At 35.9% G+C, this 13,858-nt stretch overlaps 2 pseudogenes; both read right to left on the bottom strand.

Moving 5' to 3' along the window:
* Positions 1–699: 699 nt before the first annotated feature.
* LOC140510999 (bifunctional phosphoribosylaminoimidazole carboxylase/phosphoribosylaminoimidazole succinocarboxamide synthetase pseudogene) lies at positions 700–11,786 on the bottom strand (annotated as a pseudogene).
* Positions 11,787–11,982: 196 nt separating this feature from the next.
* Positions 11,983–12,714, bottom strand: LOC140511536 (methylosome subunit pICln-like; annotated as a pseudogene).
* Between the last annotated feature and the right edge of the window lie 1,144 nt (positions 12,715–13,858).

The raw sequence follows: 13,858 nt of genomic DNA, 5'->3' as shown, positions 1-13,858 counted from the left end.
TCTTCCTCTGAAGATCTAAATTCTTCTTCCTCATCTGAAGGGATGGAAGAAAATACTTACTTACAAGAAAGCAACTTTCTATTGCCTTATTCTTTTTCCTTTTTTGGGGATTTTCCCAGCCAGTGACTTGACTTTTGAGTTCTTTGTAAGGACCAGGCTCAAGGCTGAGATTCACATCAATGGCTCAATTACCTCAGGGACTTTAGGCTTAGGTCTCCCAGGGTTGCCACTCAGGGCTGAGATTCATATCAGCAACTCAATTCCCCCAGGGGCTCTAGGAGGAGGGCTCCAAAAATGGAAGCTGCCACGGCAGTGGATGCTGCAGGGTGTGGAGGTCCAGACCATGCTCCTCTCTCCTGGGTGAAGAAGACCTCCCGGTCACCTCTGAAATTGTATATGGCATTTTTGGGTTGAGCAATCTGGGAACTGCTTCTGACTGTGGCTGCCTGTGGCTCCCTGAAGACTGTTCAGGGTCCTGTCCCTGTCATGTTGCACAGAGTGCTTCCTGGGGTGAACTGTGTGCACTCTATGCTTCCTGGGCTGTGCTGTGTGTGCTCCAAGCTTCCTGGACTGTGCTCCATGCACTCCACCTTTCTTTGTCTGTGCTAAGTGTGCTCTGTGTTTCCTCTAGTGTTTTTCTATGATTAATTTAGAATGATCTTTTCTCTTGCCTGACTGGTAATGCTTTTTGAAACTAAATCAAGATCTTTCTTCTTGTGAACTTCTTTCTCTGACTTTCTTATCGGCCCGCTTCAAGGAAACTCATGTGTTTCATACACTTCCCTGAAGTTTAGTCCATAGCAAATGTTTTTTTTAATCCAAATATCTGGGTTGCACATTGAGCTGTTCCTTTAGGAGAAAATACAGTTGAACAACTAAGACCACTGGACATTCGAAGTGAGGATCACACATCCTGAGTTGCCCAATCAGGTGTAAGGGGAGAATTGTTGATTACTGGATATGCAGTGTTACCAGACATTACTGGTCCGAAACCATAGTTTCTACCAGCTAATATCATTAGGAATACCTTCTCCATACTCTGCTTTAATCTTTAGAGCTTAATCTGGTGCTTTATGGGCAGATGCTATTCGAAGTTCAAAGGGTATTCCATCGTTTGCATAAGACCTTCTTAATTTTTTCCTCATGTCAAGGTCAGAATTTGAGCTGATCAACACCACAACTCTGCGTGGACTTTCCACTTTATGAAGCAACTCCACTGTTTCTTCAGACCATTCATAGTTTTTCTTCACCGTATGGAGGCCTTCAGGAGTCACTTCCTTAAGGTCCCAATATGACTGTTTTTCTGTTCATTGGGTTTTATCACCAGATGGCCATAGCCTGCAGAAATCATTATAAATCAAAGCAAGAACCATTTCAAATTCAATCTTCATGTCAATCAGTTCATAGTTTTGAGGTAACAAGGATTTTCTAAGTTCTTTTTTGATGAGAAATTTTACATTTTCTTCTTTTTTGGCTCTTTTGTTTGTGTTTTACTGTTTCTTGATGTTGTGTGGAGACATTAGCTTCCAATTACCCAATTATAACTTTTAAGAAATTATTTTATTCAATGAAGTTGTTTGCTTTTTTTTTTTTTTTTTTTAGTTTGTCCAATTTCACTTTTTATCAGGAAAACTCTGTACCTCTTTTTCTTCATTTGGTCAATTTTGCTTTATAAGTTGTGATTTTCTTCTGTAAGTTTTGAAATCTCTTTTACCAAGCTGTTAACATTTTATTTCTCTCTGAATCTGTGGATGAACATGATTTATTTCTCTCAGATCTAGAACTGGAGAAAAGTTTTGTTCTGTTTTGTTTTGTTTTGTTTTTACTTTTTCCCAGAATGGTCTACAAATCAGAGCATCCCTTTTCACAGCAATTAAGCTGGAGAGTGACCTCCATCATATTCAGAAATTCAAGATCATTTATGATTTTTTTTTGGCGTAAGTGTGCTGGACTTAGATTAAGGAATTCTTGAGTTCAAATTTTACCCCCAAAGACTTTATAAATATGTAGGCCTAGGAAAATCATCTAAACTCTCTTAGCTTCAGCTTCTGTAAAATGGATATAATAACACTTTACTCAACAGAGTTCTTGTGAAATCAAATGACAACATATATATTTTACTCTGCCAACCTTAAGAAGTTTGTTTCTTAAAAAACTGAGTTTTATGATTATTATGCATATTTTAAATCACTGAATTGTTTTAAGAGTATAATGGAATACAGATTAATCCCTGGGTAGAATGACATCCCTAGGTACTCTAATGTTAATAGTTATCTAATCATACTTTATGTACAAAAAGGACATGTATATGAGAAGTGTAAAAGACACTCATTTGAATGGTCCAAGCAATCACAAGATTGATATTATGTTAAAGGAGCAACTTTCTTCTTCTGCTTTTTCATAACAAAGCTTATTAGAGGAAATTTGTTGTCCTTGTTACTCTAATTGCTATGACTCTAAGTAACATAAGGGCAAAAACATCAAGACATCTCAGTAACAATAGACTAAGCATACAAATGGATTTTAAGGTAATTTCAGGGAGTGATCAAGAGGTACATGGGGATTTGATCTTTTATTTATCTAATGCCCTAAGAAAAGAAAAAAAAAAACTTTAAGAAAAGTAACATCATATGCACTTGTTCACATAGACCTACATGCTTCAGAAATTTAAGGTGAATATGAATTCTCAGATTTCCTGGGAAAAGTATATGCTATTCAACATGTGTTTTTCCTTTATGTCACAATTTTCCTTTGAAGCTCAAGGAAGGATAAATCTGCTTCCTTCATTTTTGATGCACTTCAACTCTAAAATTTTAAAAGAAAGGTAGCCTGTGAAAAGATCAAAGACATTTAAGAGCTTAGTTCCATATATCATAGAGAAATAAACATCTTCAAATGCAGATATCAAAAGAGGGATAAAAAGGTAAACAGGGGGAAAAAAAACTTGTTAATCAATTTGGGCAAACTGTTTACCTCCCTATGCGGCAAGATGATACTTCTTAGTTTTGAGAATTGTGTATCTATTATGAAATATAAAAAGCATATTCATAGGTCGAGGAAACTTTTATAAATTAAATTATGTGATGATAATAATGTGATTTAAGCATGCAAAGAGATTGTTATAGGAGACATGAAAAGGAGGAAACAGAAAATGGTAAATTACATCACAGGAGGAAGTACAAAATTATATTACAGTAGAGGGAAAGAGAAGGATATGAGCATTGTTTGAGAGGTACCCTCATCTGATTTGCTTCAAGGAGGGAACAACAAAGTTAATTAAGTATAAATCTAATTAGCTCTATAGGCAGCAGGAGGGAAAGGGGAAAGAAAGGGATGGGAGACTCAAAGATAGAGAAGAAGTAGTAAGGGTAAAAGGCAGTAAAAGGGGGGCTCTGAAAGAAGGAAGGGAAGACTGCAGGAGGTGGTGGTTAAAAATTAAAACTCTATTGTGGATGGGAATGGAGAAGAAATAAAAGAACAAACTGTGGAAAGAGGATGGAGGGAAAGACACAGATATTAACCATAACTGTGAATATGAATGGGATGAATTCTCCCATAAAAAGGAGACAGATAGCAGAATGCATTAATAACCATAATCCAACAACATGTTGTTTACAAGAAACACAAGGCGGATACATACGGGGTAAAGGCAAAAGCTTGGAGCAGAATATATTGTGCTTCATCTGATGTAAGAAAAGCAGGGGTATCAGTCCTATTCTCAGACAAAGCAAAAGCAGAAATAGATCTAATCAAAAGAAATAGGGAGGAAACTATATCTGCTAAAAGGCACCATAGAAAATGAGGCAATATCATTACTAAACACATATGCTCCAAGTGGTATAGCATCCAAATTCTTAGAGAAGAAGTTAAGGGAGTTACAGGAAGAAACAGACAGCAAAACTTTATCAGTGGGGGACCTCAACCTCTCCCTCTCTGAACTTGATAAATATAAGTTTAAAATAAACAAGAAATAAATTAAGGAGATGAATAAAACTCTCTACAAGGTAGAATAGATATATCTCTGTAGAAAAACTGAATGGGGACACAAAGTAATATCCCTTTTTCTCAGCAGTTCATGGTACATCTACAAAAACTGACCATTTACTATGGCAAAAAAAAACCTTACAGTACAGTGCAGAAAGACACAGATAGCCAATGCATCTTTCTTAGATCATAATGCAATAAAAAGGTATATGTAATAAAAGGCCATGGAAAGATAGACCAAAAATTAACATGAAACTAAATAATCTAATCCTAAAGAATGAGTGGGTTACAAAATAAATCACAGAAACAGCCAACAACTGCATTCAAGAGAATGACAATAATGAGAAAACCTACCAAACTTCATGGGATCCTGCAAAGGCAGTTCTTATGGGAAACTTTATATCTTTGAATGCCTACATGAAAAACATAGAGAAAGAGGAGTTCAATAAATTGGGTATGCAACTGAAAAATCTAGAAAAAGAGCAAAGTGAAAATTCCCAGGGAAATAACAAATTAAAAATACTGAAAAGCAAAGGAGAGATTAATAAAATTGAAACGAAGAAAAGTATTGAAGTAATAAATAAAACAGATTTGGTATTCTGATAAAAGCAATAAATCTGATAAATCTTTTGTCAATTTGATTCAAAAATAGAAAGAAAAAACCAAATTGCCAATATGAAAAATGAAAAGGACAAACTCACCTCCAAAGAGGAGGAAATTAAAGCAATAATTAGAAATTACTTTATCCAACTTTATGTCCATAAATTCGACAATATAAATGAGATGGGTGATTATTCTAAAAAAAATAAAAATTGCCCAGATTAACAGAAGAGGAAGTGGAATACTGAAACAAACTAATCTCAGCAAAATAATTTGAGCAAGCCATCAATGAACTCCTTATGAAACTCTAGGGCTGGGTGGATTTAAAAGTGAATTCTATCAAACATTTAAAGAACAGTTAGTTCCAATAATGTACACACTATTAGGGAAAACTGGGGGAAAAAGGAGTCTTCCAAATTCTTTTTATGATTACAAATATGGCTTTGATACCTAAACCAGGAAGAGAAAAAACAGAGAAAGTAGATTATATACCAATTTCTCTAATGAATGCAGATGGAAAAATTTTAAATAAGATTTTAGCAAAATAAATGCAACAACTTATCACGAGAATAATACATAGTGATCAGGTCAGATTCATATCACAAATGCAGGACTGGTTCAATATTAGGAAAACTATTAGCATTATTGATCATTTCAACAACAAGCCTAACAGAAACTGCATTATTATCTCATAGATGCAGAAAAAGCTTTTGATATCACACAACACCTATTCGTATTAAAAACACTGGAGAGCATAAGAATAAACTTTTCATAAAATAATAAGTAGTATCTATCTAAAACCTTCAGCATGCATTATATGCAATGGAAATAAGCTAGATGCATTTTCAGTAAGATCAGAGGTGAAACAAGGATTTCCATTATCACCACTATTATTCAATATGGTATTGGAAATGTTAGCTGCAGCAATTAGAGAAGGTAAAGAAATGGAAGGAATTAGAATACAGAAGAAACTAAGTTATCACTCTTTGGAGATGATATAGTTAGAGAATCCCAGAGATTCAAGTAAAATGCTATTTGAAATAATAAACAGCTTTGGGAAAGTTACAGGTTACAAAATAAACCCACAAAAATCTTCTGCATTTCTATATGTTCCTAACAAACCCAACTGCAAGATATAGAAAGAGAAATCCCTTTTAAAGCTAGGGTAGACACTGAAAAATATTTAGGAGTCTACCAACCAAATCAGATCCAGGGACTGTTTTAACACAATTACAAGACACTTTTCAAACAAATAAAGTCAGATCTAAGTAAGTGGGAAAACATCATTTGCTCGTGGGTGGGTCAAGTCAATATAATAAACATGAATTCTACCTAAATTAGTTTCCTTATTCAATGCCATACCAATCAAAATATCAGATAATTATATACTGTACCTGGAAAAAATAATATCAGCATTCATCTTGAAGAACAAAAAGAACAGAATATCAAGGCAATTAAGGAAAAGTAATATGAGGGAAGGTGGCCTACCTCTAGGAGATCTCAAATTGTATTACAAAGCAGAAATCATCAAAACCACTTGGTACTGGTTAAGAAACACAAGTGTAATAGGCTGGATATTCAAGACACAGTAGACAGTGAATAAAGCAATCTACAGTTCGATAAGCCCAAGGACCCCAGTTTCTGGAATAACAACTCACTGTTCAAGTAAAACTTCTGGGAAAACTGCATAAAAGTGGTGGAAATTAGGCATAGACCAATGCCTGACACCATACACAAGAATAAAGACCAAATAGTTACATGATCTAGGTAAAAAGAGTGATACTGTAAACAATTTAGTGGAGAATGGAATAGTGTGTTTATGAGATTTATGGAGAAATGAAGAATTTTTGACTAAAGAAGAGATAGAAAGCATTTTGAACTGCAAAATGAATTTTTTTGATTGCATTAAACTGAAAAGTTTTTGCACAACCAATTCCAATGCAACCAAGATTAGGAGGGAAGCAGAAAGCTGAGAATTTTTGCAACTAGTATTTGTGATAAAGGCCTCATTTCTAAAATGTATAGAGAACTGAGTGAAATGTCCAAGAATACAAGTCATTCCCCAGTTGATAAGTGGTCAAAGGATATGAACAGGCAGTTTTCAGAGGATGAAAATAAAGATACCTATAGTCATATGAAAAAATGCTCCAAGTCACAATTGATTAGAGAGATGCAAATCAAAACATCTCTGAGATACCACATCAGATCTGTCAATAGGATTGGCTAAAATGACAAAACAGGAAGAAGATAAATGTTGCAGAAGATGTGGCAGAGTTGGAAGACTAATCCATGATTGGTGGAACTGTAAGTTCATTCAACCATTGTGGAGAGCAATTTGGAATTATGCCCAAAGGGCTACCAAATGTGCATATCCTTTGACCCAGCAATAGAAAGAACAATATAGCAAGCTACTATTTGGCAAAGCCAAGGACTACCATGTCTGCGATAAGAACTCACTGTTCCACAAAAATTGCTGGGAAAACTCGATAAAAGTGTGGCAGAAACTGGACATAGACCAATGCCTGACACCAAATACAGGAATAAAGTCCAAAAGGATATATGATGTAAGTATTAAAATTGTTGCTATAAATAAATTAGCAGAGCAAAGAATAATGTATTTGTCAGATTTATGGAGAAGGGATTAGTTCATGACCAAATAAGAGATACAGAAAACTATGAAGTGCAAAATGGATAATTTTGGCTACATTATATTGAAAAGATATTGCACAAAGAATCCCAATGCAGCCATGATTAAGAGGGAAGCAGAAAACTGGGAAAAAAATTTTTGCAGCTAGTATCTGTTATAAAGGCCTCATTTCTAAAATATATAGAGAACTAAGTCAAATGCACAAGAGTACAAGTCATTCTCCAATTTATAAATGGTCAAAGGATATGAATAGGCAGCTTTCAGAGGAAGAAATTAAAATGATCTATAGTCATATGAAAAAATGGCTTAAACACTATTGATCAGACAGATGCAAATCAAAACAACTCTGAGCTACTATGTTACACTCTTCAGTTTGCCTAGCATGATAAAACAGGAAGATGATAAATGTTGGAGAAGATGTGGCAGAGTAGGAACACTAATTCATGGTTGGTGGAGCCATAACCTGATCCAACCATTCTGGAGAGCAATTTGGAACTATGCTCAAAGGGCTACCAAAATATGCATACCCTTTGACCCAGCAATATCCCTTCTAGGACTGCTTCCCGAAGAAATCATAAAAATTGGAAAGACTCCCACATGTACAAAAATAGTTATAGCAGCTCTCTTTGTGGTGGTCAAGAACTGGAAATAGAGTGGATGACCATCAATTGAGGATTGGGTGAACAAGTTGTGGTATATGAATTTAATGGAATACTATTATACTCTAGGAAATGATGTACAAGAGACTTCATGGAGGCCTGGAAGGACTTATATGAACTGATGCTGAGTGAAAGGAGCAAAACCAGGAGAACTTTGTATGCAGAAGCAACCACAATGTGCAAGGAATTTTTCTGGTAGACAGTCTTTCACTGCAATGCAAGGACCTAGAACATTCCCAACGGACTCTTGAGGCCAAATTGCCTTCCACATCCAGAGAAAGAACAATGGAGTTGAATCACAGAATGAAGCAGAATATTTTCTCTTGGGTTATGTTTTGTTTTGGTTTTTCTCATGGTTTCTCCCTTTCATTTTAATTCTTCTATGCAACATTACCAATGTGAAAATGTGTTTAATAAGAACGTATGTCTAGAACCCATGTAAGATTGCAGGCCATCTCAGGGAGGGAAGGAAGGGGAATAAAGGAGGAAGGGGGAGAGAAATCTAAGACTTATAAGAGTGATTATAGAGAATTGAAAATAAATAAGTTAAAAAGAAAAGTGCAGGGTCACATAGCTAATAAGTACCTGAGGGCATGTTAAAGTCATATCTTCCAAATCCCATCCCATGAGCTCTATCCACTGTGCTAACTTGGTGCACTGTCATTATGATTAGACAATCCCCTAATTCATATATATATATATCCTTGATCTTTTTTCTAGGTGAGTTCCTTTTTCGATGAGATACTTCACTTTTTCTTCTTATATTTTTGACTTTGTTTTATTGCTTCGTGATATTTTGGGAGTCATTAGTTTGAATTCACTCAGTTCTAATTCTTGAGAAATTATTTTCTTCAATGAACTTTTGCAATTTTTTTTCCTTTTGACCAATCTGACTTTATAAAGAGTTGGTTTTATAAGTGAAATTTTTTGTACCTCCTTTTTCCATTTGTTCAGTTCTGTTTTTTAAAGTGCTATTTTCTTCTGGATGTTTTTTCTTTCTGTTTTACCAAACTCTTACTTATTTTATTCCAATCTGGTTCTGTGGAGGAACATTATTTTCCTCATGTCTCAGATTTGAGGACAGTTCCTCCCCAATCCCAGAATGATCCGCAAATGACAGCATGCCTTTTTCACTGGAACGAAGCTGGACAGGGACTTCCATCATTCTTAGAAATTGAAGATCACTTTTTTTTTTTTTGGCACAACAGCTAAGAGTACTGGACTTTGATTAAAGAGCACATGAGTTTAGTTCTTACACCAGAGACTTTATACCTATGTAGCCCTGGGCAATTCACTTATCCTCTCTTAGGTTCAGCTTCAAGCCCTGTAAACTGATCAAAACAGTACCTTAGTACCTCAATCATAGAACTCTTATGAAGATGAAAGACTTAACATATATCCATTGCTTTGCAAACCTGAAGAATTTCTTTTTAAATAAGCACTGTGTTTTATGAGTATTTTGAGTAATCAAATTGATTTAAGACAGTGTATAAAAAATACAGATTAATACATTTAATATATGTTTGCATATTCTAATGTTAATAGTTTTCTAATCATATTTTATATAGAGAAATATATGTATATATGAAGTTTAAAATGTGCTAATTGGAATACTTCAAACAATCACAAGATTTGTATTGTGTTAACAGAGAAACTGTCTTGTTCTACTTTCCCTTCTTGCTCCTAAAATAATTAAGGGAATTCATTTCCTTTTTTTTTTTTTAACTCTGAGTTTATCATAAAGGTAAAAACAGGAAGACACCTCTATAACAATAGACTAAGCATACACAAGGATTTTCAGGCTTTCCAGGAAATGAGTATAAAGCCACATGGGGATTTGATCACATTTTTCAAAAGGAATAAGAAAAGAAAAACTTTAAGAAAACTAATATACACGTGTGCTCACCTACACCCACAGCTTCTAGAAATTTAAGATAAATATGAATTCTCAAGTTACCTGCTAAATATAGGCGGTTCAATATGTGTTTTTGTCTTGATGTTGCCATTTTCTTCTGAGGCTCAAAGAAGTATAAATCTGTTTCCCTCATTTTTGATGTACTTCAGGTCTAGAATTTTAAAAGTAAGGAAACCTAGGAAAAGCAAACAGTCAAAGACTCTTAAAAATTCATTTTTTCATATATCATGGAGAGAATAAACATCTCTTTTTGAAAATCTGTTTCTCCTGATTTATAGTTGTCAGTCATCATAGAGGAAACTATAGTTATTGATCACAAATCAAAAAATTGCCAATAAAGCCTCTACAGGTGGTAAGCAGTTCTCTGTCTCTCTCTGACTCTTGCTGTCTCTTTTTGTCTCTCTGTCTCTCTGTCTCTGTCTCTGTCTCTCTTTCCATCCCTCTCTCTCTCTCTCTCTCTCTCTCTCTCTCTCTCACACACACACACACACACACACACACACACACACACACCACTCTTCATAAGAGATATCCTCCTGGGAAGAGGTTATATTGTTAATGCATTTTTAATGGAATTAACGTTTTTAAAAGTTATGGGAAGATCTTTCCCACTCCATTAATAGTCCTATGTGACCTGCTGAAGTAACATGGAAGCCAAAGTCACCTGACTTGGAATCACACAAAACATGTGGTGGGAGGAGCTTACTGAAAGGTGGAACAGGAAAGGTGGAGCAGTCAGAGCTAGGAAGGACAGAGAGAGGAAGGAGCTGGCTGGGGGTGAGAGAAGGGCATTTTGCTCAGGGGAGCCTGTTTGTGGGAAAACCAGATAATGTTTATAGACTTCGTGGTTACTATGATGGATTTCTTTATTGCTATGGTGGATTTGACTTTCTGGTGTTTGAATAAATGTTTTAGTTCTGTCTTTCATGTGGAGAGTCTGCTGTATTTTGTAATTCATAAGTACACTCTCCTATTCTTACCTGTGATAGTCCCCATGAATGTCATGTTGGTGCGACAGGTTTGTGTACATGTATTTCATAGGGAGATCCTTCTTATATAATGTTCTACATCCCATAATTTCATCCAGTAGATTTGGGGACCCAAAACAGGTCAGACATTTGCCTAATCTTATTCTCTTATCAACCACAGTCCAGTCCTGCACCGCTGCACATGAATGCACACATACTATGTACTTATTAATCATAGTTTGTTTTTTTTGGGGGGGGGTGGCTAAGGAGAAGCTTATGTTGACTCAAAAATGTGGGCAGTTTTTTTTTTTTATCAAATAATGAGCAAAGGGACTTCTCCCTCAAAAGTTTTTTTTTCTTTTTTTTAGTATATAAAATCTAATTTTATTTATTTAGTTGTAATAAAGACAAAAGGATTCTCATCTTCAGTGTTTTAAGGAACACATCTCAGCCTCTCTAAATCTTCAGAGCTATCTAAGACAGAATACCTTTTGAGGTCAATTTGTCACAATATACCAGAATTATAAAATTCATTTTTCAGACTAAAGTGAACTGTGAAAATACCAAAAGGTTGTCAGAAGCTCCCAGTTTATGTTAATGGAGGTCGGTGGAACATGGTAGAATAGTTAATTAGGCTACTCATAGATGTAGGACTAAGCTAATCAGGCTTTGATATTCCCTATGGGCAGTTACTTAATTGATCCAGAGTACAAAAGAGCAGAGGCAAGCCTCTTAGACCTCTTAATCTCCTCTTCTCAAGGAGCAAGGACTGTTATACACATATGCTCACAGACGTGTGTGTGGATGTACCTATGTATATGTGTATATGGCATATTCTGGTTGCACACCCTCCCACCTCCTATTCTTTTCCACACCCTTACACCATGTGGGCCTCCTGAGTTATAGAAGGTGAATACTGTGACAGGAGGATTTATAGGCTTACATGACTGCAACTGGGCATGGTATTCTTGGGTCAATAAGCCATAAATATCCTCTTGAGTGAATTCTGCCATTTCTGTTAATAAAGATCATAAGTTTCTGCTGCTAGTGATTCATAGGACCTCAGTGTAAGTCTGCTTGAAGAAAGAACTGGTTTAGGTCTTTTTTGCACAGGGAAAAAGATGTTTTTTCTCTGCCTCTGTGCTGTGGAAAGATAGAAAGTTCTCTCCTTCAGTAACATGTGGAAGTTATTCTCAGCATTAATAATTTTCAGTAATCAACATCTGCATCCTCCAATTGTCCAGCGACAGTTGGTGTGGTATCTATCTCCATCCCATTTTCATAGTCCCTAAAATGAGTCTTCTGTTCTTACTGCAGTCATGTTATATTAGCTGTTTACAGACTGAGCAAGTATTCCTTCCAGTAACTCCACAGTGTCTTGTCCTTCTGCAGTTAAATGAGATAATCCTTCTTTATAAGTGTAAAATGTAGGAATATCCCCCTGTCCTTGTTCATGTGCTTCCACATTATATTCTTCTCCATCATAATCATCTGAATCTTCATCCTCAGGATCTGGATGTAAAGCTTGACATTCACACATTGCAGCAAACTATGCTTCAATGCTGACTCATTACTTGGTACAAATCTGAATTCAGCAATTGGTTCAATATCCTCATCACTGTCCTCATCCTCTTTCCCTTCTGCCATTGGAGTTTCTTTTAGTTCTTTTGGTTCTTCCTCTCTAAATTGAGCACTGACCATAACATACAAGTGCTCTTGTGGATAGGTGTTTAGTTCACTGGAGGCAGCATGTAAAATAATGGTAGGATAGTCCAGTGAAAATCCTATTCTAGAACCATCTAACCAGGCCAGGTGGCTCTTGGCGATGTAGAGGGTGTCAGTGCCCAAGCCCTTGCCATCCAGCACTGCTTTGGTGTTTGAATACTGCTGCCAAAGGTCATCTTCTGGCCTGGGCAGAGAGAAACACTTCAGGAAACTCATCCTGTAGTGGTGGCAGTGGCTACCTGGCAGACCAGGGAGGAAGACTGGACCAGAGGTGAAGGAGACACGCTTGTCAAAAGAGTTTTTTCAAAGGGGATAAAATGATTTTATAATCAAGTATGAGTATTAAAAAAAAGTATTTTCCTTAAGATAATTCTGAGATATACGAAATAAACTGAAAGGAAAGGGGGGTTGGGGAATAATTGCTCGTTTCTTCAAATGTTTCAATTGATAAGTCAGTTGGAGAGAATGTTAGGAAGAGATGAAAATCTGAGAATGTGCTGTCTTCTGCTTTTCATTAAAGATGTATTTGTAAAGCCCTTATAAAGATGAGAGTCTTTATTCCAACTTGCACTCACACTGACAAGTCAGTTCTGAAGATGGCTGACTGCACGTATACTTGAGCTTTCTAGGACTGCTCCTTAGGGGTTGGAATGTCTAAGATTAATCACTAAGACATTCCCAATATCATTCTTATAATTAATTCATACATCAATATCACTTAAACAATTAATATAATTTAGCTTTTAGAGGAAAAATATATTTGGTGAGAAGTTATTGCAAAAAACGGAATTACTGCAACCCTAATAACAACTAAATGCCCATGGAAAGTTTGATCACATATAAACAGCACAAAATAATTGTTCCACCACATTCTTTCTTTCTTTCTTTCTTTCTTTCTTTCTTTCTTTCTTTCTTTCTTTCTTTCTTTCTTTCTTTCTTTCTTTCTTTCTTTCTTTCTTTCTTCCTTCCTTCCTTCCTTCCTTCCTTCCTTCCTTCCTTCCTTCCTTCCTTCCTTCCTTCCTTCCTTCCTTTCTTTCTTTCTTTCCTTCTTTCTTTCTTTCCTTCTTTCCTTCTTCCTTTCTTCCTTCCTTCCTTTCTTCCTTCCTTCCTTCCTTCCTTCCTTCCTTCCTTCCTTCCTTCCTTCCTTCCTTCCTTCCTTCCTTCCTTCCTTCCTTTCTTTCTTTCTAATTCTTTTTCTTTCTCTTTTCAACATTCACTTTCAGAAAATACTGACTTTCAAATTTTGTCCCCATCTGTCCTCTCCCCTCACCCCAAAAATGCCTTGCATTCTGATTGCCCTTTCAACCAATATTTCCTCCCTATTAACACTCCTCCCTTCCCTTATCCCCATCTTCTCTCT

This window comes from Notamacropus eugenii, chromosome 6 (genome assembly GCF_028372415.1).
Source record: "Notamacropus eugenii isolate mMacEug1 chromosome 6, mMacEug1.pri_v2, whole genome shotgun sequence".
In the NCBI taxonomy this organism is placed as follows: domain Eukaryota; kingdom Metazoa; phylum Chordata; class Mammalia; order Diprotodontia; family Macropodidae; genus Notamacropus; species Notamacropus eugenii.
The sequence above is the reverse complement of the archived record's forward strand: the minus strand, read 5'-3'. Positions and strand labels throughout refer to the sequence as shown.